Here is a 27,467-nt window from a genome sequence, read left to right as displayed (position 1 = left end):
CTTTTGGCGCGAAAATGGGACTTTATTTTTTTAAATGTTGAACTTTTGCGTTAGTTATGATTGGTTAAGTGCAGCGTTCACACGTGGTTTGCGTTGGCTTAAGTGTATATGTGCATTCGCGATGTCATCTGATTTTAACATACTTTTAGAGTTATGACAATTGTGCCTTTCATATTTGTGGCTGTTTGTTATGAGGTCTTGGTGCTGAAGGATAGTTGTTTTTGATTTTTTTTTTAATTCGAATTAAAGGACTTCTTTAAATATGTTGTGAAAATGGAAACAAAATGGGACAACGTTTTAAAAAAAAATGTCGCAAAGGCTAGTGAATGAGTGTATTCGTTTTAAGACTAAAAATTTGGTAAGTATTCGTATTAGAATGTATAAAAACTCATTAATTTAAAGGCATTTAAAATTTTGCATTATTTATTTTAATAACAACATAAAATTCTAACGGAATCATAAAATTGTGATTACAACAGAGTAAACAATATTATTCAACATCATAATTCAATTTATTTAGATTTTTAATACGAAAATGTAATGCATCTATCAAAAGTGGTACTCCTACGATGACGTGGAAGCACTTAAAACACTGCATACATTAATAGTAACTTGCGTATGCATATATGCATATGTATATTATTTTCATTGCATATGCATGTTGAGTTAGTTTGCACGAGACTTCACGTGTTTTTACATATAATTTTAATTACTTGATAACTGTTTATTTATCTTAAAAAATATTTTTGTTACTTTGTAGTTTTAAAAAGTAATTTCTCTGCAACTATATATCATTAACATCGATTTAGTGGTTTCAGTTAAAAAATATTATAGATAGACTTATAGGACCACACAAGCACAAGCTAGCTAAGCTAGTTTCATATTTTGATATCTTCCGATTTTGGTATTCATATAATAACGTTATATGGCCTACCTTAATATATTCTTATCTTACCTATAAATCTTACCGTGGTTCCTTTGACGTACATATATAATATAAAGCATATATATCTATTTATAAACGTAACATGCAGTTTATCTACACCTAGAATTAATAAATAAAAGATTTTAATTAAAATATGAAAAATAGTGAATGAAATTAAAATTAATTGAATATTACATAATAAATATCAAATACTTTAAAATATAACAGTAGTATGACTATATATTGCACAGTTGTGTTAAACCTCTATCGATTTGTTAGCTAAGAATTTTCCAACTAATCTATTCTAGACATGTCTCCTGCAACCTTGGCAATATCTAAAAGCGGTGTAATTCAATAAATGTTAACTCATCGCTGTGTTGGAAGCGGAAAACTTTACAGAACGAGTGACGCTCATTGTAAGGGAAAGGCTAATTAGAACTGAAATTGTCGCTTATATTTTGAATCGCATTGACATTTTTTTAAAATTCAAACACGTGTTTGTCTGGTCCTAAGGCAACTTAGTACCTGTGTTTTGGGTAACAGCTGAATGATATATGATTTGTATTTGATATTTATATAATTTTAATTATGCGTAGACACTTCAGATGGCAATCGAACACTGTCATTTATGATCCTGAAGTGGAAAGCCGGGTAATGTCAAATGTGCTATTAGACCAGCCAAATATACATATTCTTTTAAATCTAATTTACCAATTAATTCCCAACCCAAAAGGTTTTTCTAAGTTTAATGTACCTATACGCGCCTGTGGCATAAGCGGCTTCTTGAAAAATTGACATGAATGTAGTGGCTTATAGCAATAATTTATGAACGTTCTTCTGTTCAGGTCACAGACACATTTTAATATGGAGAGCCTTTTAAGTTCTGAATTTATTCTTTCACACTATAAATTTCCTACAACTGGTCAAAGGCCCTTATGAAAATTGTCAGTATAATCGGGAAATTTTATGCACTATGGTTATATCGTGGATATTGTCTCGACAGTTTTTTAGCACTTAATAATGCTAACCTACTAAATTGTTTTTAAAAACGGTCATTACTATTTGGGGAAAATAAAAATTCATAGGAATTCAAAATTATTACAATTACATGACTTTTTAGAATTAAATAGAAAACTACACTTAATTACTGGTAAGCACATTCTGCCTGCCCAACGTGGTGACTATGGGCAAAAAACATGAGTTCACGTTATTTTTGGCGTAAACTTGTGGAGGCCAATGTCCAGCAGTGGACTATATAGGCTATAATGATGAAGCAGATTCTTGTAAGAGTAATTTGTGAGTTACTTACCGATTCTTTTCAGCAGAATCCACATTTCGAATCAGTTGTAGCTTCACATTCATTATAGTTAATTAAAGAACATTACATACGTTGTACAATGACAATTCAAAAGTACTTCTGACCCTACTTGAAACAAGAAAATTTTGTTTTAATTTGGTTTAATTGTTATAATACTTAAATATACATAAACTAGCTGTGCCCGCGGCTTCGCCCGCGTTGAAATCAGTGTGTCACAAAGTTTTCCCGGCACACTTCCAGTTAAACTCTCATTATAATCGGCTTAGCCGTTCCGTAAACCTTCCTCTTGAACCGCATGAAAATCCGTTCAGTAGATTTTGAGGAAATCGATCACATACACTTTTGGGGACTTTGTTTTATAATACACTAACTGTTGCCCGCGACTACATCCGCGTGGTTATGAAGATATGTATTACTATTAAGATGTTTAACGCATTTCTTTTTATTTCAGTCACTTGAAATGCTTATCACACTGAGTAACTTTTTAAAAGGTACAATTTAGTATAATGTAATACTTGTTTTTATAAAACCTCCCTATACACCACATATTTAGTTTTATTTTCAGGCTGCAGTATAAATAACCTATCGACGAATTTATATAACTGCTGTATATGTTTCATACAAACTATCAACTCCAATTAAACCCCCTTAGTGGTGGAATATCGCTAAATCTCTCTACTCTACTACTATTATCTACTAACTATAATCTACCTCCCTGCCAAATTTCATCTTTATCCATCCTAGATGGATGGACCTTCCAGCTGTTTTTGGGTTCTCGTGGTGAGTGAGTCAGTGACCTTTCTCTTTTATATATATAGATTACGATGTATTATTTGGACACCTCCTCACCATCTATAGAGCATACATTTTAAACTTCAAGTCGTTTACTTCAAAAACATAGGACTTTCATACAAAATTCCAACCCCCGTTTTTTTCCCCTTAGGGGTCGAGTTTCGTAAAATCCGTTCTTAGCGGGTGTCTACGCCCTATAAGAAACCAACCTGCCAAATATCAAATTTGTAGCTGTTATAGTTTCGGAGATTTCGTGATGAGTGAGTCAATCTACCACCCCCCGTTTCAACCCCAAAAGGGAGGTTATTTTTAAAGATAAATTATTTGTACACTTTCTCATCATCTATAGAGCATACATTTTAAATTTCAAGTCTCTTACTCCAAAAACATAGGACTTTCATACAAACTTCCAACCCCCGTTTTACCCCTTTAAGGGTCGAGTTTCGTAAAATCAGTTCTTAGTAGGTGTCTACGCCTTATAAGGAACCTACTTGTCAAATATCAAATTTGCTCTTATAGTTTCGGAGATTTCGTGATGAATGAGTCAATCTACCATCCCCTGTTTTAACCCCAAAAGAGAATTTATTTCTAAAGATACATTATTTGGATACCTCTTCACCATCTATAGAGTATACATTTTAAATTTCAAGTAGCTTACTTCAAAAACATAGGACTTTCATACAAACTTCCAACCCCCGTTTTACTCCCTTAGGGGTCGAGTTTCGTAAAATTCGTTCTTAGCGGATGTCTACGATCTATAAGAAGCCTATCTGCTAAATTTCAAGTTTGTAAGTGTTATAGTTTTGGAGATTTCGTAATCAGTGAGTCAACCTACGAACCCCCGTTTTAACCCCAAAAAGGAGTTGATTTCTAAATATAAATTATTTGGACACCTCCTCACCATCTATAGAGCATACACTTTAAATTTCAAGTCTCTTACTTCAAAAACATAGGACTTTCGTACAAACTTCCAACCCCCGTTTTATCCCCTTAGGGGTCGAGTTTCATAAAATTTGTTCTTAGCGGATGTTTATGCTCTATAAGGAATCTACCTATCAAACGTCAAATTTGTAGCTGTTATAGTTTCAGAGATTTCGTGATGAATGAGTCAATGTACCATCCCCCGTTTTAACCCCGAAAGGGAGTTGATTTCTAAAGATACATTGTTTAGAGACCTCCTCACCATCTATGGAGCATACATTTTAAATTTCAAGTCGTTTACTTCAAAAACATAGGACTTTCATACAAACTTCCAACCCCCGTTTTACCCCTCTAGGGGTCGAATTTCGTAAAACCCGTTCTTAGCGAATGTTTACGCCCTATAAGGAGCCTATCTGCCAAATTTCAAGTTTTTAGGTGTTATAGTTTCGGAGATTTCGTGGTGAGTGAGTAAACCTACCATCCCCCGTTTTAACCCCAAAAGGGAGTTGATTTCTAAAGATAGATTATTTGGACACCTTCTCATTATCTATAAGGCATACATTTTAAATTTCAAGTCTCTTACTTCAAAATCATGGGACTTTCATACAAACTTCCAACCCCCGTTTTATCCCCTTAGGGGTTGAATTTCGTAAAATCCGTTCTTAGCGGATGTTTACACTCTATAAGGAGCCTTCCTGCCAAATTTCAAGTTTGTAGGTGTTTATAGTTCGGAGATTTCGTGATGAGTGAGTCAACCTACCATCCCCCGATTCAACCCCAAAAGGGAGTTGATTTCTAAAGATATATTATTTGAACACCTTCTCATCATCTATAGAGCATACATTTTAAATTTCAAGTCTCTTACTTCAAAATCATAGGACGTTCATACAAACTTGCAACCCCCATTTCACCCCCTTAGGGGTCGAGTTTCGTAAAATCCGTTCTTAGCGGATGCCTACGTCTTATAAGGAGCCTACCTGCCAAATTTCAAGTTTGTAGGTGTTATAGTTTTGGAGATTTCGTGATGAATGACCTTTCGCGTTTATATATATTATAGAAATAGATAGATGTCCCTTTACTGAAGTTTCTTTTCATGTATAAGTATTGGACTTTGTTGCACCGCGTTGTTTTACTGTGGGTCGGTGGATACTCTGTTATTGTTGTAACTTATTTAAACGAAACTATTTTTAATAGCTTTTCCTTTACCATCTCTCATACAGATATCTACAATTTTATTATACGTATTATTGAAAAATTTGTATGTACAAAACTTTAACTATACAACCTTTACCATAAGGTTGAAAGTCTAGTTACATTGCCATATTAACTATGTATTGTATTTAGGTGTTCATTTGTATGTGTATATGAAGGTTTTGACGTGAAGATTATATATGTGTGTATATATGCATGTAGGTATGAAGGTTTTATATAGACGTCGTCCAGGATTAACGATGCGACTCCCTGACGTGTCGTTTGGGGGCTTGTTTGTGTTATGTTGATTTCCAGTTCGTTTTTCCTTATGTGTGGTCGAATAATTCAATTTGTTTTTATGAAATTTGATGAATGTTTTTAACTGATGTTTGTCTCCAATTTAGTTATATTGTGATTGTAAAGTTTTGTCTTGTATTTAAATATAGTGTTTTACATTTTAGGCTACTACCTTTATATCTAATACACCTTACTCACATTAACTTTAATGGCTAATTTTCTTTTCATTTATGACTATTTATAAAAACCCACCTTCCACATCATCCGGATCATCATTATATCCTCCAACCGGCTCTGTAGTAATGTGGTGGATTAAGCTTCGATCCTTCTTCGACACGGAGGCCTAAGCCCAGCAAAGGACTGAATTCTAATCGTATCAAGAGACATCATCACATCACTACAGCCTATCGCAGTCCACTGCTGGACATAGGCCTCCACAAGTTCGAGCCAAAAATGGCACGAACTCAAGTGTGTTGCCTATAGTCACCACGCTGGGCAGGAGTGCTGACTTTGTCGTACCAGAGACGCTAAAGAGACATAAATGAAAAACATTATTTAATTGATTTTGTATCTTCAGTATCAAATTATAAAACGTCCAAAAGGCTTCAAAATATATTGAATGTATAGATTTGGACCATTTACAGTTTTTTTATAAGTGTAAAATTGTTTTTTTTTTCTATTGAAATAATTTTTTTTTAAATTATTCAACAGTTGTTCACGTTTTAATATACTAAGCAGATGATAATGCCTCGTTACAACTCGAACATTAAACCGTACCAAACCAATTTAGAAAGGACAACAAAATATAAAAATGTTATCGAAGCAAAATTTGCGTTCAATATTAGATTCTTCCGAACACCTAATTAAGTTCATCAGGGTCCCTTATACCGCCATTATCGTCAGCGCGGTAACGCTCGTATAGATAAGGCCGGTGTTACAAACTGTCATATCCCCATTATTATATATTATGTAAGTGCATGGAAGATTAACCGCTCGATTTTCTGTAAATCTGTAAGGGATAAGTTTTCTCTCATACATATCTATACTAAAAAATGTACAGCCGGTTTCTATTAACCGACTTCAAAAAAGGAGGTTTCTCAAATCGACCGTATATGTAACTTTTTTATGTGTGTTCGCGGATAACTTCGTCCTTTATGAACCGATTTTGCTGGTTCTTTTTTTTTAGAAAGGAAATGTCCCAAGAGTGGTACCATGATAAGGAAACCAGGATCTGATGATGGCATTCTAGAGAAATTGAAGGGAATCTTCGAAAATCTAGACGACTAGTGCGTTTATTAATTTCTTTCACCTATTTACTTTGTATTACTTGTCGATGTAATTGAAGGTGGCTTTATTCGTTTGCTAGCAAAAACCATTATTAACTTTTTAAATATATATATACTATAGAAGCATTTAACTTTTTTATTAAGAATATTTTCACATACACACACACACACACAACAGCCTGTCGCAGTTCACTGCTGGACATAGGCCTCCAAAAAAACGCGCCATAAGTAACGTGAACTCATGTGTTTTGCCCATAGTCACCACGCTGGGCAGGCGGGTTGGTGACCGCGGGGCTGGCTTTGTCGCACCGAAGACGCTGCTGCCCGTCTGCGGCCTGTGTGTTTCAAAGCCAGCGGTAAGATGGTTATCCCGCCATCGGTCGGCTTCTTAAGTTCCAAGGTGGAACTGTGTTATCCCTTAGTTGACTCTTACGACACCCACGGGAAGAGAGGGGGTTGCTATATTCTTGACTGCCGTAATCACACAGCCCAACAAGCTTCTCGGTATACCTATATTAATCGTGTTGGGGATAGTATTCATTAGAACAAAATCATTATACACACATACATTACATTAATCGTATAAAATATTCATCAAAAGTACTAAATATTGTATTCGTTACCACGTTTTTTAACTACCGTTAAATTTTCAAAAACCTTCAACTCGTTATCGGTAATAAATTAGAAATTATTTCGGAATGCAATAAGACGGATTTTCAGTGGACCGAAAATATCTCTCTTTGCTGATAACACGCGGAGAGCTATAAACGTCGTCTTTAGCTGATTCAAGATTTCAGTTAAAAATATCCTGAGTAATGATTCTACTACTACTACTAGGTTATTAACTTCATAAAAGATTTACTAAGCGTTTCATTATCAAGATTGGGTGTAGTTATGTCATTATATAATAACATTTTATTAATTATTGGTTCATTGACACTTCTTTAAAGATAATTTTCATTTATCATAATTAATTTTTAATTAACACACTGTACATCAGGTTGATTCATGCGCGGAGGGGATTGTTTAAATTTATACAAGTGTTTCTGTCCAGTTTGGGTATCTGTTTTTGTGGGTCTCGCTTCCGTGTCTCGGAGAGCAATTAAGCTGTCGTTCGGGGTGGTTATCCCAGATACCTGATAGCGATCGTTACTCCTAATATATCCAAAGAAAGAGGCCTATATCCAGCAGTGGGATGTTACAAGCAGAATGAATAAAACAAAAACCTATGAACATTGGCTATAAAAGTCGTGTAGTATGGAAGTAAGGTGTTGCAACTTTGCAGGATCATACTTGGTGATACAGAGTCACTGGATATATTTAGAATATACCAATGCAGCTTGTTCACTCATCTTTACTGTACCTTTGAGAAAGTTGCAACCACTTTCGGCGCACTTTGACATTCTTTGGAACACTTACGAATAGTTTTTATGGAGTATTTATCGACGTATTCGTACATTTTGGAACTGCAAACCATTTGTAACTTATTTTATTACATAAATCACTGTTATAATAACACTTTCTTTTTTTGTTTGCAATAAACAAATACAGCTGAACATTTTTATTGGGGCAGCAGAAATTATCTTGCTCCTAATCTGGATCAGTACTACCGAAGAAGTATCTTAACTTACAACAAGAACACAGCCAAATAATATTGTTCTCTAGCAGTTGTGTGTTCCTGTGGTGAGTACGGTGGCTAGAGCTCCTAGTGTCAGCAACGTGCTTGCAATGCTTCCGGTGTTACAGGCATCCATAAGCTACGGTAATCGCTTACCATAAGGTAAGGACCGTACTTCTTTTGCCAGCCTAGCGTCAATAATTGTGTTTGCTGGCAAACCAACGACAAACGAAAAAAAACTGACTTCAATTACATCGACAAGTAATACAACGTATGTAGACGAAAAAAATTAACAAACGCATTGGTTGTCACTACGATTTTCGAGGGTTTCCCTCGATTTCCCTGGGATTCCATCATGAGATCCTGGTTTCCTTATCATGGTACCACACTTAGAGAAAAGTCGAAGTTATCCCGGAACACTCATAAAATATATATATATACGTATACGGTCGAATTGAGTAACCCTCTTCCTTTTTGAAGTTGGTAAAAAAATAAGAAAATTGTGAAAATTTTAAATAATAGGCCGCTATCATCATAAATCGTAGCTAGCACGCCTCACGCCGAAACGTGTCGTTTGAGTTATGAGTCGGTCGTTATATTTGTTAATGTTCATTTGTAAACGAAAGAGAAAGAAGAGAAATTAGATAGAAGAAAATAGATTAGAAATTTTAAATTCATAATACATTTTCTGAATATTAAAGTAATAATGAATATGTTCACGGAATGTTTAAAATTATTGTTGTGATTAAAAGATACACCCGTATTAATGAATGTGTGAAGATACTACTTAAGAGAAAAAACTTCGGGAAGGAATGTTAACAATACTAAATGAAAACTAATCATAATTTTAAATAGTGTTTTGGCAAAGTTTTTTTACAAATAGGATGGCAAACAAGGCTCACGGCTACGGCTCGCCTAATGGTAAGCGATTACCCTATAGACGCAGCAACTGCTAACCATGATGCAACACCGGTTGCATCGTAACTACGTTGCTGACCCTACCCCTAACCCCGCACAAGAGCTCTAGACACCTCACTCACCACAGGTCACTCACTGTTTGAAATCAGCATTATTTAACTGTAATCTTCTGTACTGTCGAAGTACTCCAGTCGGGCTGCTACAAATTTTGTGCAGGAACAGATGTCCTGACTATGTATAACCCTGCTATTGAGCCCTACGGGTTCGATTTTTGCTGTGGGTCTGGGCTACACCATCTCTCGGTTGTTACCTAAAACACAGTCATAGAACTGTCTTAGAAAGCAATCATTGTGTGTATATGTAAAAACATTTCCTAATTTTATAAGGTTGTAAAAAGGTAGTAAAGTGACAGGTTGGTTACTTAATGGTGAAAATATTGTTAGAAGTACAATATTATGTCTTACCAATGCATGCTCCTAATATTTACTGTGCTACTTACGACACATTATAAACAATTAAAATTATTTATTAAATGAAATATTTAAAGTTCGTATTCTGTATGTATAGTAGCTTATTTTTTGCAAATAATCATATGATTTCTAAAAAGAAATTTGTATTTTTTAATATGTTTATGAGATAAAGAGTCTCCACTGTCCCTTCTATAATATCGAAAAATTAAGTACCTAAAAATAAGTTTAACGTGTTTGCGTAGTTGCGAAGAAAAGTGAAGAGGCTATAGTTTTGAAATTCAGTTTATTTCTAGAAAGGCAGATCGGAGCACTTCTTAATTACGAATGTATGCTCCTGACTTGTGGCTGATAATTTTACAATTGATAAAATTTTAAAAGAATTCAGTCGTTTGAAAATATGTAATATAAGAAAAGTATACTTAAAAAATATAAAAGAATAAAAATATTTTTTTTTTTATTTCAGGACGCCACCGAGGTAAGAGTGAATGAGAGAGAATTGCTAAATTGTTAGTGCTTGTTATGCTTCAGTGTAAACTGTTACACTTTCGACGATTCAGCTGTAACATCCTACTGCTGGGCATAGGCCTCTTATTCACGTAGAAGAAGCATCAGAGCTTAATCCACAACGCTGCTCAACTGCGGATTTGTTGATATATTCCTTAGTACAAGTAATGATCAAGTGTATATGATAACGACCGGAACCGACAGCTTAACGTGATCTCCTAGACACGGTGGGGAGACCCATTAGAACAGTATCGCTACGTACTAGGTTACAACCTAGTTCCCACGGCTGTGTCACTTCCGTCACTTTGTCATAATTTATAAAGCACATTAAAACTCCCAACAAATTCACCGCTAAGTTACTTCAAGCTAAGGCATGCAGAGGCGTGAACGTCACAGCTGATTATGTAGAGACACGACTCTATGTCATGAGGTATTTACGTGCTTATAAAATAACATGTCTTTACTGCTTCACTAACAGATCCCTGGAAAAGTAAAAACGTTCTGTTACAAATATTTTTTTGATCGATTTTATTTAATACCAGCTTTGATCCGCGGCTACGCTCGCATTGATAATCTATAATATAAAAATGAGTCGCTGAATGTGTTGCTAAGCGCAAAACTCGAGAATGGTTGGACCGATTTCGCTAATTCTTTTTTTAAAATATTCCTTGAAGTAGGAGGATGGTTCTTACGGAGAGAAAAATTCTAAAAAAAAATATTTAAATTTCCTGAAAAAGTCTAAAAACAACACTTTTCTATACTCCCATACAAAAGATTTGTGATAATACTTAAAAGTCAATTTGAACTTTAATACCATACGATAAAGTTTGTGTTAGGCGATACGAAGTTCGCCGGGTCAGCTAGTTTTTAATAAAAAGTATCCTATGTTACTTCTAATACCTCGAAGAATATGTGTACAAAGTTTCATGATGATCGGTTAAGTAGTTTTCGCGTGAAAGCGTAATAAACAAACTTACATTTACATTTTTATTATTATTAGGTGTTAGGGATGTACATAATATGATCTGCTTCTTCAAGCGTAGTTGCGGGCAGTATCTTAATCATCAATGAGTCAGTAGTCAGAGTAATCCATACATTTTCTTCTATTTAGTAATAAACATCTGTAAATAAGTCTACATTTTCAAACAAAATACTCGTATTTTACATTATTTTTGAACTATCAGCATTGAACTTAATATAGAGAACTAGCTTCTGCCTGAGACTTCGTCCGCGTGGAACAGGAACAATTCTGTTATACATGATTTATGCAAAATTTTTACTGTTTACGCAGGGCACGCAGCGGAAGCTCTCAAAAGAAAAAAAATAACCCGATTTTGAAACATTCTTCATTGGTGTTCCGCTCCGCGTGATGATACATAGCCTATAGCCTTCGTCGGTAAATGAGCCATCTAATACTGAAAGTATTTTTTAAATCGGACAAGTAGTTGCTGAGATTAGCGCGTTCAAGTAAACAAACAAACAAACAAACTCTTCAACTTTATAATATTAGTATAGATAATACTCTTAATTATAAAACTTGATAATAAAATGTTGAGTTAAGATTAAAACTGGATTATTACCCTAAATTTTGCTTTCAGAATCATCACTTTTTTCAATTTTAGATTTTGCCAAGTATGTTTATAAAAGATTTGCATGCTATAGACGGCGCGTGGTAATAGTTTTTTTTCATGAAATTAACTTTATTCCCGTATATAAAAAGTCATATGTATTATTCAGTGACAATATTTTTTAACCCGTTATCATAAATATAAGTTTTTAATTATATCTTCTTTATAATGAAACAACTTTTTCGGATTTTATCGCGGTGCCACGTAATCCTCCACCCGCTTATATTTATATATGTTAGTATATGTAAATTTAATATATTTTTTATATAAGTATTTATTATATTATATGTATCTATTATACGTTAAGCGGGTGTAGTGACATCCAGTATAATGATAATAATGAAGACTTTTATTTCCATGCACATTACATTGTATTCAAGTAAAATAACAAAAAAGACAAAAAGGTGTGTTTAGGGCATGGCTTATCTTTGGATATAGGCCTTTTTTTTTTTTTTTTTTTTTTTTTACGTGGGGAAAATCCATCATGGATACCCTCCAGCGCGGGGGCGCCAGAGGGTTATGTCAGACTCCTACTGACTAAAAACCACCACGTGTTAGCAGTCATCCGCCTGGGTGGGGCGAGAGGGGTCGCGCTAGCATTCGCCACCTCGCCTCAGCGGTAGGCCCGGACAAAGCTTCCGGGCCCCGGAATGATGGTGGGGTGGCCTCGCTCACAACAAGGCCACCCCCAGACGTATGGGGTCGTGTCGTCCGGCCGGCCGAAGTCCCCCGACTATCGGCCGCCGACCCCACTATTACGAGGGGGGGAGGAGGTGGGCAAACCGCCTTCTCCTTGCCCCCGTACGTCTGCGCCGGAGTGGGCCAGCAGAGGCGTCTTCCTCTCTGGCCCGCTCCGCGGTCTCCTTCTGCGTCATTACCTCTTCGCAGAAGGAGACCACCGCCTGCCACGATCTCTCGCTGTCAAGCATGGCCTTTACGACACTCGGCAGCGAGAGATCCCGTCCGATAACCGCTGAAAGCGTGCGCCGCTGCGATTCCCAAGTGGCGCACGCCTCCAGCGTGTGGAGCGCCGTATCTTCTGGCGCTCCACACTCGTGGCAGGCTGGAGTCGCCTCCCGTCTCGCGATTTGGTGCAGGTACTTACCGAAGCACCCATGTCCGGAAAGCACCTGCACCAGACGGAAGGTCAGCGGCCCGAACCGCCGCCTCACCCACTTCCGGAGGACCGGCTTCACTGCGTCCACCGTCCACTGCCCGGGATCTTTGGATATAGGCCTCCTCCAACTGTTTCCATTGTTTTCGATTTACCGCCTTTGTCATCCAGTCTCCGCCAACTTTTTTTTAATGAGTGAAATTCGCTAAACATTACAAAACAATGTATTTTATTTTCTGTTGTCCGTTTGGTGTCCGAAATAAACTAATTTTTACTTTATTTATTTATTATTATAAAACTTGGGCTATTTGTTGATATTTTCACTACTTGATTTATTAATTTATTTTGCCAAAATATACATTTTATGTATGTGTATACAGTCGCTGCAAATCAGATGATTCATCAGGTTACCAACGACTGTCCCTGTGGACGACGGTCGCTGGATTGCGGGTCGAACATTTACCTCTGGATATCCCGTTTGAGTAGAATGTATTTTTTTCCAGTTAACAGGAGGAACACAAGTTATTTCATGTAATATAGTTCAAATACAGCTATTTTTATGAATAGCAATATCTGATTTATTTAGTGGACTTTGACAGCAAAAAAGAAAAATCTGTCGCAAACAACACAGGGGCACAGCACGAAATTTCCTGTTCAAAATATGGAGCAGCCCGATTGGGGTAGTACCTCGACCTTACAGAAAGTAATACTACACAGCCAAATAATACTGTTTCTAAGCAGTGTTGTGTTCTTGTTGATGAGTTAGGTGACCAGAGCTCCTGGGGGAATTGAAGACAGAGTCAGCAACGCGCTTGCGTTGCAGACGTATATAAGCTACGGTTATCGCATACCATCAGGTGAGCCGTACGCTTGTTTGCCGATCTAGTCATATAAAAAAAGAAAGAAAAAAAAGGATGATTTGTTGGTTACGGTTAGACGTCACATATCTTTATTAGTAACAAATAGGCCTGAAGAATCGTTAGACAAGATTTTATGTTACGATTACTATTGTGTCATGATAATTTAGGGATTATTAATCCATTAATCATTTCTTGTGAAATAAATTTCTTTTATTAAATACCTGTAATTTTATACCTATAAAAACTAAATTAACTTAAATAATAATTACACCTAAAAATCTGTCTTCATAATGTTACTATGAATATGTGCGCAAATGGGCAAAATGCAGGTCATTTTAAATGAGTCTTATCTGTACGTATTACAAAAGTAATTTCCGAGATACTTAAATAAACCGCTGAAGTTGTCCGAGATCAAGATGATCTCGGCTTATATGAAGCGGATTGTAATTAAATATCTCATTTATTGCCTCGTATACTTTTATGATAAGAAATAAACTTTGCCTCTACAATTCAAGATAGCAATTAAGGTCGGGCTTAGTTTAAAACTTCTTTCGTATTTCTTAATATATTTTTAAAATTTTATTTATTTATAACATACGCGATTACTTTCATCACATCAGCCCATTGCAGTTCACTACTGGACATAGGCCTCTAGAAGTTCGAGCCAAAAATGGCATGAACTCATGTGTTTTGCCCATAGTCACCACGTTGGGGGTGACCGCAGGGCTGGCTTTGTCACACTGAAGACGCTGCTGCCCATCTTCAGCCTGTGTATTTCAAAGCCAGTAGTTGGATGGTTATCCCGCCATCGGTCGGCTTTTTAAATTCCAAGGCGGTAGTGGAACTGTGTTATCCCTTAGTCGCCTCTTACTACACCCACGGGAAGAGAGGGGATGGCTATATTCTTTAATGCCGTAACCACAGAGCATTTCGCGATTACTTTATAACACTCTACTTTTTACTTTACAAATAAAGTATATTGTTCATTCGCAATATTAAAGAAATTAATTAATAGAATGAGAATCGGTGGTCAGGAATCACAGTAATGGACAAGTACGCTTAGACCGAGAAGAACATCTGCGTGACTTATTCACATTTACCATCTACGTGTATCGAAGTAGCAACCGCCATCGTAAACACCAGTAATTTTGACAACCGAATCTATTGTCAAGTTACAATATGTTTAAGTTAAATATTTACTCAGATGCAATCTTCTAGAATCGTCATCAAATTCACACAATCAACTCGTGATTTTACTAAGATTTATTGTACTTAATTCCTCCCTGCAGAATTTACATTAAGCAATCCGGCGATAGCTTCACTTATTACTTACTTATCATAAAAATAATTAAAATTTTAATTTGTAAGATGACAATTCGAAGGTGCTTTTGAAGCCTATTTGAATAAAGTTTTTTTTTTTTGAATAAAATTTTGACTTTTGTTTTTGTAAAACAAGTTATGTCAGGAAATATTAAATATAATACGTAATATTAATTTGTCCAACTAACCAGTACGAGTGTCAAACACACGGACACTTTCAAGTGACATGATGTATTATGTAGCATGTCTGTATTTCCTTATTCCAGAACGCACCCAATACGTCAAACTGTCAATGCGGTAGAAATAAATGCGAGGTGGACGCTACAAATAATCTTGTACATTAGTAACAGAATACACTGTTTTTAATATCCATTATTTTCTAAATTGGTATATCTTGGAACTTAGTATTTACATGTGATTGTTATTCTGATGCAATTAATGAAATGAATGCATTAATTTTCACCTCATTGTTTTAAGTATTTGAAATGTATTTAAGTGAAAGGTCGTTTAAATTCTTTACTTCTGCAAAAGTATTATAAATGCGCATAATACCCTCTCCCCCTCAGATTAAATAACGATTGTTATCTGGTTTTTTATGAATAAACTAGCATACTAGAAGCAAATAATTTTACAAATGAAAATATTGCTACAAGTGGAAATAAAACCCGCAACGAACTATGATTGACCCATTACTACCACAGAATATGAGATTTCCTCTGATTTCTATAGAAACGATAGAAAAAAGTCAAAAATGTATAGTCACTTATAAAATGTGATTAATGAATTATATATTAAAATTGTATCCAACTGTCAAAGGACAGTTACAACCTATAATGAAATTGTACAAAATGTGAGAAAAGTGAGTTTAATTAACGTAACGTAAATGATCACTTAAATTTTTTTTGTTTAATAAATTGATAAGTTAGGATAACAGAATACGCTAAAATATCTCTACATTCTTTTGTCCATTGATTAAAACACACGTTCATTTAAAACTACGTGGTACATTGTGTTCAATCACAAAGCACAGTTGACCGAACTGAAAACTTCATTGTGGCAGCCATTGTGGTAGCATTTGTATGGAACAACTCCATTGATAAATGTTGGATCTAAGAGTGTCGTTGGTTACTCTATATCGAAAATTGTTTCTAACTCTATTAGAAAATGCTAAAAGAGATTATGTTCATTTCGTTCGTTCACACATTCATTCAATAAATCTTGCGTCACTTTGTTATTTGGACTGTAATAAATATTTTATTTTCAGTTTCAATGTGATATTAAGACAATAATAAATAAATAAATAAATCATCATCATTACAGCCTATACAGTCCACTGCTGGACATAGGCCTCCACAAGTTTACGTCAAAAATAACGTGAACTCATGTGTTTTGCCCATAGTCACCACGCTGGGCATGCGGGCTGGTGACCGCAGGGCTGACTTTGTCGCACCGAAGACGCTGGTGCCCGTCTTCGGCCTGTGTATTTCAAAGCCAGCAGTTGGATATACAGTAATCGGTCGGCTTTTTAAGTTCCAAGGTGGTAGTGGAACTGTGTTATCCCTTAGTCGCCTCTTACGACACCCACGGGAAGAGAGGGGGTGGCTAAATTCTTTAGTGCCGTAGCCACACAGCAAGCAAATAAATAAATACCTTATTTTTAACTGTCAAACATAGTGTCAAGCTTCAAGAAATATGATTTATAACATTCGTTCATATGTTCATTCGGTCGTATCATTGTTGTATTGTTATAGCGTTTGTATTACGAGTTTATAAAAATAAGTTCTAAAAATTTTGTCACCTTTACAATTTATTGTATACTCTCGCCCTTTCACTCAATCATTCTTTAACTCACTTCAAAAGACGAATATTATAAAATGAATCGTAACATTTGCTAGAATTTGTTATTTATTCTATCAATAATAACCTTAAATTTTTTGTATTATAAATTTTACTTTTGCTTTTTATTTCTAAACTATTACCGTGAACAATAATAAAGAAAAGTTATGGAGGTCTAAATGTGTCACCCACATATTAAAATTAGAAAGACTATATTTTATAAGCTTTCAGTGAAATAACGAGAAATATATTCGTCCAATGTTGCAGCGTTCTGGTAAATGTCGCCGAAATAGTGACGATCATTTGTGTAAACATGCTACGATTTAATTTATTTTAGCTAGGCGTCCTTCCCAGGTTCACCTGCGTTTATGTTATAATTCAGTGCTTCATGATGGTTAATGATGTCCTGATTTTATGGTCTAACTTCTAGATACTCAGGCTTTCTTTTGACGGTGAAATTATTATAATAATTTCTTAACTATAACCGTGTAGCGCTCAATAAACGATCGTTACTTTTGGTAAGGATGTAATGCACCAATCCGCAGTGTAGCAGTGTGTGTATCTGGTTCTACTTCTTATATGAGCTCTTAGCAGCAGTGCCGTTGTCAGGCTGTGTTGGTTCAGTTTTGATCGATAAAACAGACAAAGTTTATCACTCATAAATATTACTATAGTACAGATTTATTTAGCAAAGTTCATTTATTGGTCACATTTCATTATTTACTTATTTCATAAATGTATCTCTTTTTCTTTATATCTTATTACATAAGACAAAATTTCTAATATGTTGTTTTTACTTTGAAGGTTTTAAATAACATTTAATAACATTTGTTTTATCTATTCACAAAGCTATGTAATTTTTAAAGGTGAGAATTACGCAATTCGCATAACACCTTTGTGATTTAAAAAAGTAAACCAAAATAACAAGAAAACGTTTTTATTTATTACAAAAATCCCCCCATTAAAATAATTAGCATATTACATTCACGGTCTTAAATACGTAGTATTATGTATAAGCGGATCTTGCACTTTTAATACTAATAAATAACGCTAAATGACCCGAATCTGTGCAAAGCCTTCTAGAAAAATAAAACATAATTTATCTTCTCAAGAAGAAAACGCGTATACAATTTAAAATTCTCGACGGAACCTATTCATTTTGTTTACCTTAGACTCTCCATTATCAAGTTATATATCCATTGTCCAGTAACATATGTAGTATTATTTCAAAAAGTAAATAAATCAACGAGGCTTACTGTTCGCTAACAATGACATCGAGAATTTATTCGGTCCGTGTTATGGTCGGTTTCGTACTCAGCGGTATAAATCTCTGGATCTTATTTATTGGTAAAAATCGCTTTTCACGCACTTCGTGGCTTATATAAATGCATTGGGGAATTAATGCCCGTTAGCGGCGGAGAATTCCGTGTCGAGTAATGGAGGGTAAGGTCCAAGTTAAGCTCGCTGAGAAGATTTACAGGCAGCGAGATTTGCGAATTTTCTTTATTATTGGGAGTATTATGTTAATGTTAATTGCCGGTATTGTAAGCGTTTTATGTTAAGATAAATGTATGTTTGTTCGTGATAATAAAATCAGGTATGTCTTTTGCTATATCTAATTATGTCTTATATATAAAATTCTCGTGTCACAATGTTAGTTGTCATACTCTTCCGAAACGGCAGGATCGATTTTTATGAAATTTTGTGTGCATAAGCATATCGGGTAGGTCTGAGAATCAGTCAACATCTATTTTTCATGCCCCTAAGTTATAAGGTTATGGGGGTTAATAACATATACGGCAAAATAACGTTTGGGGGGTTAGCTAGTTATATATAAATATACATATAACTGTGTAACTTTATTCCAGCTTGAAGGAATGCGATAAATTCATATACTATACATTTTTTCTTTTAAATATAGTGAAATAAATTGTTTTAGAATTTTGAGTTTGAATATAATTTTAAACCAATACTTTATAACATCTAGGAAACTCTCAGAGAAGTGAATAAAAAAAATTCAGACAATGTTAATCGTAGTTATCACCTGGATGTTCAAAGTTACATGTTTCTTTTTATGGTTTTTAGAAACGTTTTAGACGCTACTAAGTATTAAGCTATATAATATAAAGCATAAGCTATATATATTAAGTATAATCCAAATAATTATTTACTATTATTTAGGAAATAAATAATCAGTTCATTGTTACTAATCAACAGAATGTATGTGGACAGCTGTATTAATACGAGTAATAATATTTAATGTAACAAAGTGGATGACTTTGTTTGTCAGCTTTATTATTAAGGAAAATTATAAGCCAAAGGGAAATGTAACAAACACAAATGACTTCCAATAAGTTGCCTAGTCTTACATAACGGGATATCGTAAAAAAAAACTAATTGCGGACTTTGCCCATTAGTGTGACAAACAGAATGTTGTACAGTTAAGTTCCTATTCGAATTGTTTATAAAATAATTTTCCTATACCATAAACGGAAAATAAATACAATAACGTAGTAAAAAAATTAAAATACGTTCACAATCTGTCCAATAAAACTGTCAGCAAGTTACCGCTTCGCTAGGTACGCACAGAGGAACGCGGATTTGAATGCCAATCCATTTACGATTTGACCCGTACCTAATCCCGCGACTACGTGTGTCTATCGAAAACTATGAACGTGAAATATTACAAAATAGTATCAAAACTCCTTGATGTTTTTTTTTTTTGTGAAATTTACTGAAATAATAGATTATAGTCTAAAATATACAAAACTATTTGTATTCTAAAAAAAATACAGTTTCAGCCAATGAAACTACATCAATAGTTAGAAAATTATATATTTAAGTGTAAGAGTCAAACAATTTTTGAACTATAGACCGTAACAGATACCCTGACCTTAGAAAGACAAACAATTTCATATTCAAACAATATTGAATAGTTTTGCGGACGTCCATCACACTAACGATTTTGTAGCATTGTTGGCTTCTCGACTGGAAACTAGTTTAGCCTAGATACTAGTAATATAATCGATCGCGACATTGGGCTGATTTATGAACCGAGTTCCTTCGGTACGACCTGCGCTGAATCGAGGGGAACCGTTTTTAATATCTCTTATTTTGAGCTGTACTATAACGGAGGGTCGTGTCGGTATTAATATTTCGAAAGAAATGTTTTTGCTTTATTTGGTTTTTACTCTGTTCATATATTATTTACCATATTTTTGTTACATATCGACATTATCACGAAGAAATATAGACTATATAATATTAGGGTATGATTCACAGTAGCGTATTACGAGTATATTAGCAGCTATGACAAAACAGGTGCACCAGCTAGGGGCACGGGCACAGGTGTGATGTTGGACATGACGAATTGGTAGCAATGCTACTATTATGGACAATATTGTTACTGTCAAATCCTGTATAAAAATAGAGAAGATTTTTTTTTAAACATAAGTTAATATCTCACACTCAATGGTCTCTAGTAGTGTGAACACATGTGTATATGTGTATTTTAAATGTGTACCTATTTATTGTTAATTTTATTATTTTAAAAGTTATTATTAAACCTATTTATTTGTTGTTATTTTTAACAGCAATGCACCAGCATGCAGAGAACACATTGAGAGATTAGAGTTAATTCCACTCGGATGAAGCCACAATAAATATTTTAAGAATAAAAACTTTATATAAAACCGCAGAATTTAAATGTGAATTATAATCATCCATGAAGTACACTTAACTTAAAGAGTTATGAATTTTCTGACTGAAATTATAAATATATTACTGCAAAAGATTTCATAGATAAATGATAATAAATATAGACGTTAAATATGAATTTAGAAAAACTTTATATAAATACTTTTATTTAAATAATAAATGTCTTACACTGTTGCCTATAATATTTGAGCGGGAAACTTCGTACGGTCCATACAAATATTTGCTGTGAACCACTAGCACCACTGAAGTTTCCAACACCACTCCAACCCAAACCAAAATCTTCAAACAATTTTAAATTTCTTATATGTGATTCTTGAACGATAACATAGTTAAAAGTTACAAAAGATATCTGATTTCTAAATAAACCCTAAATAAAATTCATGTTTTCCTTTAAGGCATAGAATACTCGTTTCAACGGAGCGCGATACAGTTCATAAAGCCGACCGGAGATTGAATAAAAAGCAACGTTAAATAAAGATATTTGGACGGGAACTTTGAATTTACGAGCGGCCTTACGTTATTCTGGATTCATTTTTTCAGATTTTGAAGCACGTCATTAAATAACGGAACGCTAACAGCTAGGCGCCTCCCAGTGTCACCTGCTTTTAATTTCAACACTTTTTTAGGCAAATTTTATTTTTGGCATTTGCGTTGTTCTAGATCAAGGGTTAATTTTTTATACTATGGATTTACCACGATTGTCACAGATGACTACGACATCTGTAACGTCGCCGAAAGATCGGGAGTTTCAAAATGACACTCGTGAATGAACACTTTATGTGATAATAACTTTGTATACACATGTATCACTTTTTACAACATGCATCACTTTTTTTTTGTAATGTTTCTTTGTGGTGTACAATAAAGAGTATATATTATTATATTATATTAACTTTATTAAAATTTACTACAACTGTTGAAAATTTTAACCTATCACTCTTTGAAATTTTATTAAGATTCTTGACCACATCGACCGATCTCCTTCCTGTCTTCTACGTTCTACTAGACATTGGCGAAATCATAATAGGCGTTTTGGCAGTCAGGAGGCATTAATGAATGAATGCATTTTGGTAATTATTTGTTCAAAGTATTCCTTAACTCAAGAATCGTACACTATTTTCTAATTTTATAATTTGTGGTGTGGCACATAGTCATAGTCAATAATAATTCTTCTAATTTGTGTTCGAACAAACAAACGACATCTCCAGTTTCTGTTCTACTATTTTTCGTACAAACTGAATAAATAAAAGGGTTTTATTTAGAAGCTTATAGTTTATACTTTGTGTTTAAAGGGTACTTGCTCAACAATGAGTCTGCGCACATTAACGATTAAAACTCCCTACTTGTACCCTGTAACCGACGCTCGCAGGCCCTGATAATAAATAAATGAACACGTTTAACGTACACATACCGACGTATGTTAGTCATAATTAAAGTCTATTTTATCGAAAGCTGCTTGTCATGTGGTCTCATTTATTGATTTTATTTGATTACTAACTGACTCGGCAAACGTTGTCTTGCTAAACTCAAATAATAAATGAAAATTTAGGATTGTATGTATTTTTCAACGCCCAATCATAATAAAATAAGGAATAAATAATTTATTTAAATTAAAAAAAAAATTAGGAGTGGACTACCTTTAAAATTAAGGGGGATGAAAAATAGATATTGTTCAATTCTCAAACCTACCCCATATGCACACAAAATTTTTAAGAGTTTAACTACAAACACCGCGACACGAGAATTTTGTATATTAGATTTTATCGAGATCTGATGAGAAGTTTTTAAGTATCATAATTTACTTGACTATTATATCGTCACCTACGTTGTATTACTTGTTGATATAATTGAAGCCGATTTTTTTTTCGCTTGCGAGTCAACATAATTACGTAGAATGACGGATTATATACTTTTCCATACACATTATATGTTGCGCATATGTACACATAATTTCAATATTTGTACAGGCGCTTAGGAACAGTCAACCATGTGCACGTTAAAGAAATAACATACTAGCTTTTACCCGCGGTTTCGCACGCTTTGAATTTTTTTTTAATAAAAAGTATGCTATGTTACTTCTAATACCTCCAAAAATATGCGTACAAAGTTTCATGATGATCAGTTAAGTAGTTTTCGCATGAAAACGTAACAAACAAACTTACATTCACATTTATAATATTAGTAGGGACTCATCATCAGACCATCTTATTGTTTAACGATATAAAAAAATTACTACTTTATACGACTAGGACGGTAAGCAAGCGTACGGTCAAGGTGATGGTGGGCGGTTACCGTAGCTCATAGACCCTGTAAAAGAATAATAATACATGGACCTCAAACGTAGTACTGACCCTAAGCCTAAACAGACAAAAAAAAAACAGGATCAAAACTATTTGAGTGCTGTATTATTTAGCTGCGATCTCAACACTTCCTACTTTTTTACTGCTACTAAAAAAACTTTAACGAAAAAAGGATTACGATCAACAAAGGTACCGCGAAAATGAGGTTATCCTAAAGAGCCTTCTTTCGACGCAAATGTGTTGCGAAGTGTCAAGTGTCCCAGTCAATGAACCGCGGCGTAATGAGAGTGGAAAATCGATTGTGCGCCGAAAATGTTGCCCTCTTTACTTAAATTACTTTTTACATAACTCGATTACGAAATATCAAAGAGATTATTAAACTCAAATACTGTGTTAAGTAATTTGGTTCATCAGCAATGTGGTTCTAAGTCTTTTGAACGTTAAGAGGAGGTAATAGAAATATTTATTATTTTTAAGAACATTTGTTTGGCGTTTGAGATCTTTGCTGCAAAATAGAGTTGTGTTCTTCTTAGTAAGACTTTTATTATGACATGTACCAGAACTGTTTCTTTCTGTGACGATATGTATATCATGTAGTAATGATAAATAAATAAATTCATAAAGTTCTATTACACAAACAAGACATTTATTCGCCTTGGTCTGTGAGAAATTGTAATGCTGAGTAAAATTAAGAAATTCCGTAAACGTCCTATAGGTATCTAAACAAGAGAGGTTAAAAATCAATAACTTTTAATTTTTCATTTTAAAGAATTATACGGTAATTTATTGTAAAGTAAACTTATAAATTTAATATGACTATTTTATTTAAGTAACAAATAATAAATTTAGAAAAATAACTCGGATTTTTCATCGTAAATCGTGAACCGCGTATTGCGCGCTCGCTGCCATTTGTAATTGTGTTTGCATCGGGCTACCAAAATGGCGAAATAAAACATTTACATTTTTATATCATTCCACATTTATGAATTGATTGTACTGTGTGGTCACGGAAGTAAAGAATATAGTCAACCGCTCCCTTCCCGTGGGTGTCGTAAGAGGCGACTAAGGGATAACACAGTTCCACTACCACCTTGGAACTTAAAAAGCGGACCGATTACTGTATAACCATCCAACTGCTGGCTTTGAAATACACAGGCCGAAGACGGGCACCAGCGTCTTCGGTGCGACAAAGTCAGCCCTGCGGTCACCAACCCGCATGCCCAGCGTGGTGACTATGGGCAAAACACACGAGTTTGCGCCTTTTTTGGCGGCTAACTTGGTGAGGCCTATGTCCAGCAGTGGACTGTGATAGGCTGAAGTGACGACATTCAATCCCATCTTACAATTACGTAGGTAAACCTCTCGTGTTCGATAGTTTGCAAGAAAGCGAACCTCTGTCAGCAGTTCAGCTGTGATCAGCTATATTTTGTTATTTTAAATATCATCAGCATCAGCTCAGCCTATTGCAGTCCACTGCTGGACATAGGCCTCCCCAAGTTCGCACCAAACATCCCGGTTTTCCGCAATCCTCATCCAGCCTACACCGGCAATCTTACGTAGATCGTCGGTCCAATGGGCCGGAGGAAGTCCCACACTGCGTTTGCCAAGACGCGGTTTCCACTCCAGGACCCGTCTGCTCCAACGACCATCGGTCCTGCAATACAGATGGCCCACTGCCACTTCGACTTGCTAATTCTGTGGGCTATGTCGGTTACTTTCCTTCTCTCGCGGATAGTCTCATTTCTAATCCTACCTTTGAGAGAGACCTCAAGCATAACCCGTTCCATTGCACGTTGAGCGACTTTAAGCTTGTGGACTAGTCCTTTCGTCAGTGTCCACGTCTCGGCTCCGTATGTTAACACAATCAGGACGCATTGCTCGAAGACTTTTGTTTTCAAGCATTGCGGAATCTTTGAAGTGAAGACTCGGCGAAGTCTGCCAAACGCCGCCCAGCCCAACCGAACCCCCCTATCGGCCTCCCTCTCGAAGTTGTTGCGGCCTAGTTGGATAGTATGGCCTAGGTAAATATAATCCTGAACAACTTCGAGAAGGGTACCATCGACCGATACCGGTATCGGTATGACTTGGTTGTTAAACATTACTTTCGTCTTATCCAAGTTCATACAGAGACCAACACGTCGAGAGGACTCGTTCAGGCCGGTCAGCATTTGGCCTAACTTATCCAACGTCTCCGCAAAGATAACAATATCGTCGGCGAAACGAAGGTGAGAGATGAATTCACCGTTGACGTTGATGCTTCGTTCCCCCCAATCTAAGGTCTTAAAAACATCCTTCAGCGCAGTAGTAAACAGTTTCAGTGATATTTTTAATGATATTTTTAAATGCTAATTTTTTAAATATTCAGAAATGTAAATACAAATTATAATTTATACAAAGAAAACACATTGTTACTAAGAGAAAAACTCAAGAACAACTATATAAAAATTTAGAAAAACTAGGCCGGAAATAGGGAAATAGTCAGTTGAGTCAGTTAAAAATATGCACGGAGTGTGAAGTTTTGATGTATTTTGTGTGTTTAACTAAAATGTTTAGAAAAGATAGTGATGGAGAAGTTACGTATAAGACTATAAGGAATAAAATATTTCATTTCGTAGAAGACAATTTCTCGCTAACATTGAAAATTAGCTTGAGTTAAAACACTGTAAGTCGTAATGTACGCTTATCACTATTTTCGTTTTTTTTTTTTACTTCTTTACAATATATGATTATATGCATTCAGTCTCATACATCTCATTAGTAAGCACAGGCCTCTTTCTCAATTTAGGAGAAGGACTGGAGCTTAATCTACCACGCTGCTCTACTGTGGGATAGCGGAAATGTTCCCTACGATGAGTATGAAGAAAAATATGAAGATCATCCATATGAAGATTAGGTGAAATGCTACAAATGTAATTTATGGGCCCATGAAAAGTGTGCACGTCTGTCGGTGAAAGTACATCAAAAGGATTTACATGTGATAAATTAGATTATGTCCGTGATTACCCCCTGTACTGTAGGGTAATTCCGACCCCATTGTGTTTGTGTTCCTCATGTTTTCTTATTAATATTTTATTTTTTATTTAAAATGTATCTATTTTGCTTATTAGAACTTAAGGTCGATTCGTTAAAGTAAACGTTAATTAATTAATGACATTCGTAACTTAATCTGGTTTTGTTCAATTTCAGTTTTCCCTTAAGTGTTCGTAATTACCCCACTCTCCCCTAACAATCGCTATCTGGTATTTATGATAGCAACCAAGACCGACGGCTTAACGTGCTCTCCGAGGCACGGTGGGGAGACCCACAAGGATAGACATCCGAACCGGAAAGAAATAGTTGTACAAATATAAATATCAATTCCGAGCCCGCAAACCGTCGGTATTTTAGGCGATTACTCGCACCACTACACCAGAGAGGTTATTCTTTACAATATTACAATTTTAAAACACATTTATATATTATCTATGTTATATACCAATATAACATAGATTATATTAGTACAATGGACGTATATAGTATATTTGTAAGTTTATATCCAATCTATTGTAAATTTGTAATGATGATAAAACTTTAAAATAAATTTTTGTTGTAATTAAATTAAAAACAGCATAGTAATGTCATTGTCCGCTTGTTGCGTGGCCAAATAAATATAAAATTCAAGCATTATAGCAATTTGTATTTTATTGCCTATAACTCTGGTCGATCTAATAAAAACTTATGCGTGTACGCACGTGATGAAACATACTGTTGTAGCTGCGGAGTGTCGTTTCTTAAACAAACAAATAGTAATAAATAAAAAATTGGTTGTCTGTAGAGTTGGTTTACGGACGATAGTTTAACGTGACAACGTCATAACAAAACATCTCCTCGGACGCATAGGTCAATCGAGTGGAAGGGACATAGATGCGGCGCTGTAGTGTATAATACGTATATGTATGTGTGTTTGTGTACCATTCTATATATAAATTTGATGAATGTTAATAAATGTTTAATACTCACATCCCTACATGGGATCCCTACATTATTACACACTACAGCGCAATCGTACACTGACCGTAATGGGCCAATGAGCGTAACGCTACGATGTGCGTAACAATGAGTCATCCTTATTCGTGCATGCAGCCCGCGTTTATCGATTTATTAAACGTTGTTACGACAATAAAAGTAATTTATAAAAAAATACTAATTAACAGTTTAATAATTAAAAAGTTACGTATTTTAGCTAACTTTTAAACAATTTAAAATAAAAGTGCCTCACATTCTAGTACAATTTAGTCCTCTGGTCTATAAGCACGTATAACACAAACCACGAGAAATATCTATAATACTTATACAAACATTTGACACGAGCGAAGATCCAACTTGCGACAGTTAGCCCAAAAACTAACAAAGAAAATTATGAATAAGACATATTGTTTCTTTCTTAGCTCATATTGTTCAAAATTATCTTAT

General features: G+C 34.9%; 1 long non-coding RNA gene across 1 annotated transcript; it reads right to left on the bottom strand.

Moving 5' to 3' along the window:
- Positions 1-7,957: 7,957 nt before the first annotated feature.
- Positions 7,958-26,344, bottom strand: LOC123661267. The gene is made up of 3 exons (XR_006744320.1): positions 26,168-26,344; positions 16,537-16,541; positions 7,958-7,969 (listed from the first exon to the last, which is right to left on the bottom strand). It is a non-coding gene; the product is annotated as an uncharacterized LOC123661267 (long non-coding RNA).
- Between the last annotated feature and the right edge of the window lie 1,123 nt (positions 26,345-27,467).

This window comes from Melitaea cinxia, chromosome 2 (assembly GCF_905220565.1).
Source record: "Melitaea cinxia chromosome 2, ilMelCinx1.1, whole genome shotgun sequence".
Classification (NCBI taxonomy): Eukaryota; Metazoa; Arthropoda; class Insecta; order Lepidoptera; family Nymphalidae; genus Melitaea; species Melitaea cinxia.
This window is presented reverse-complemented; position numbering and strand designations above follow the sequence as displayed.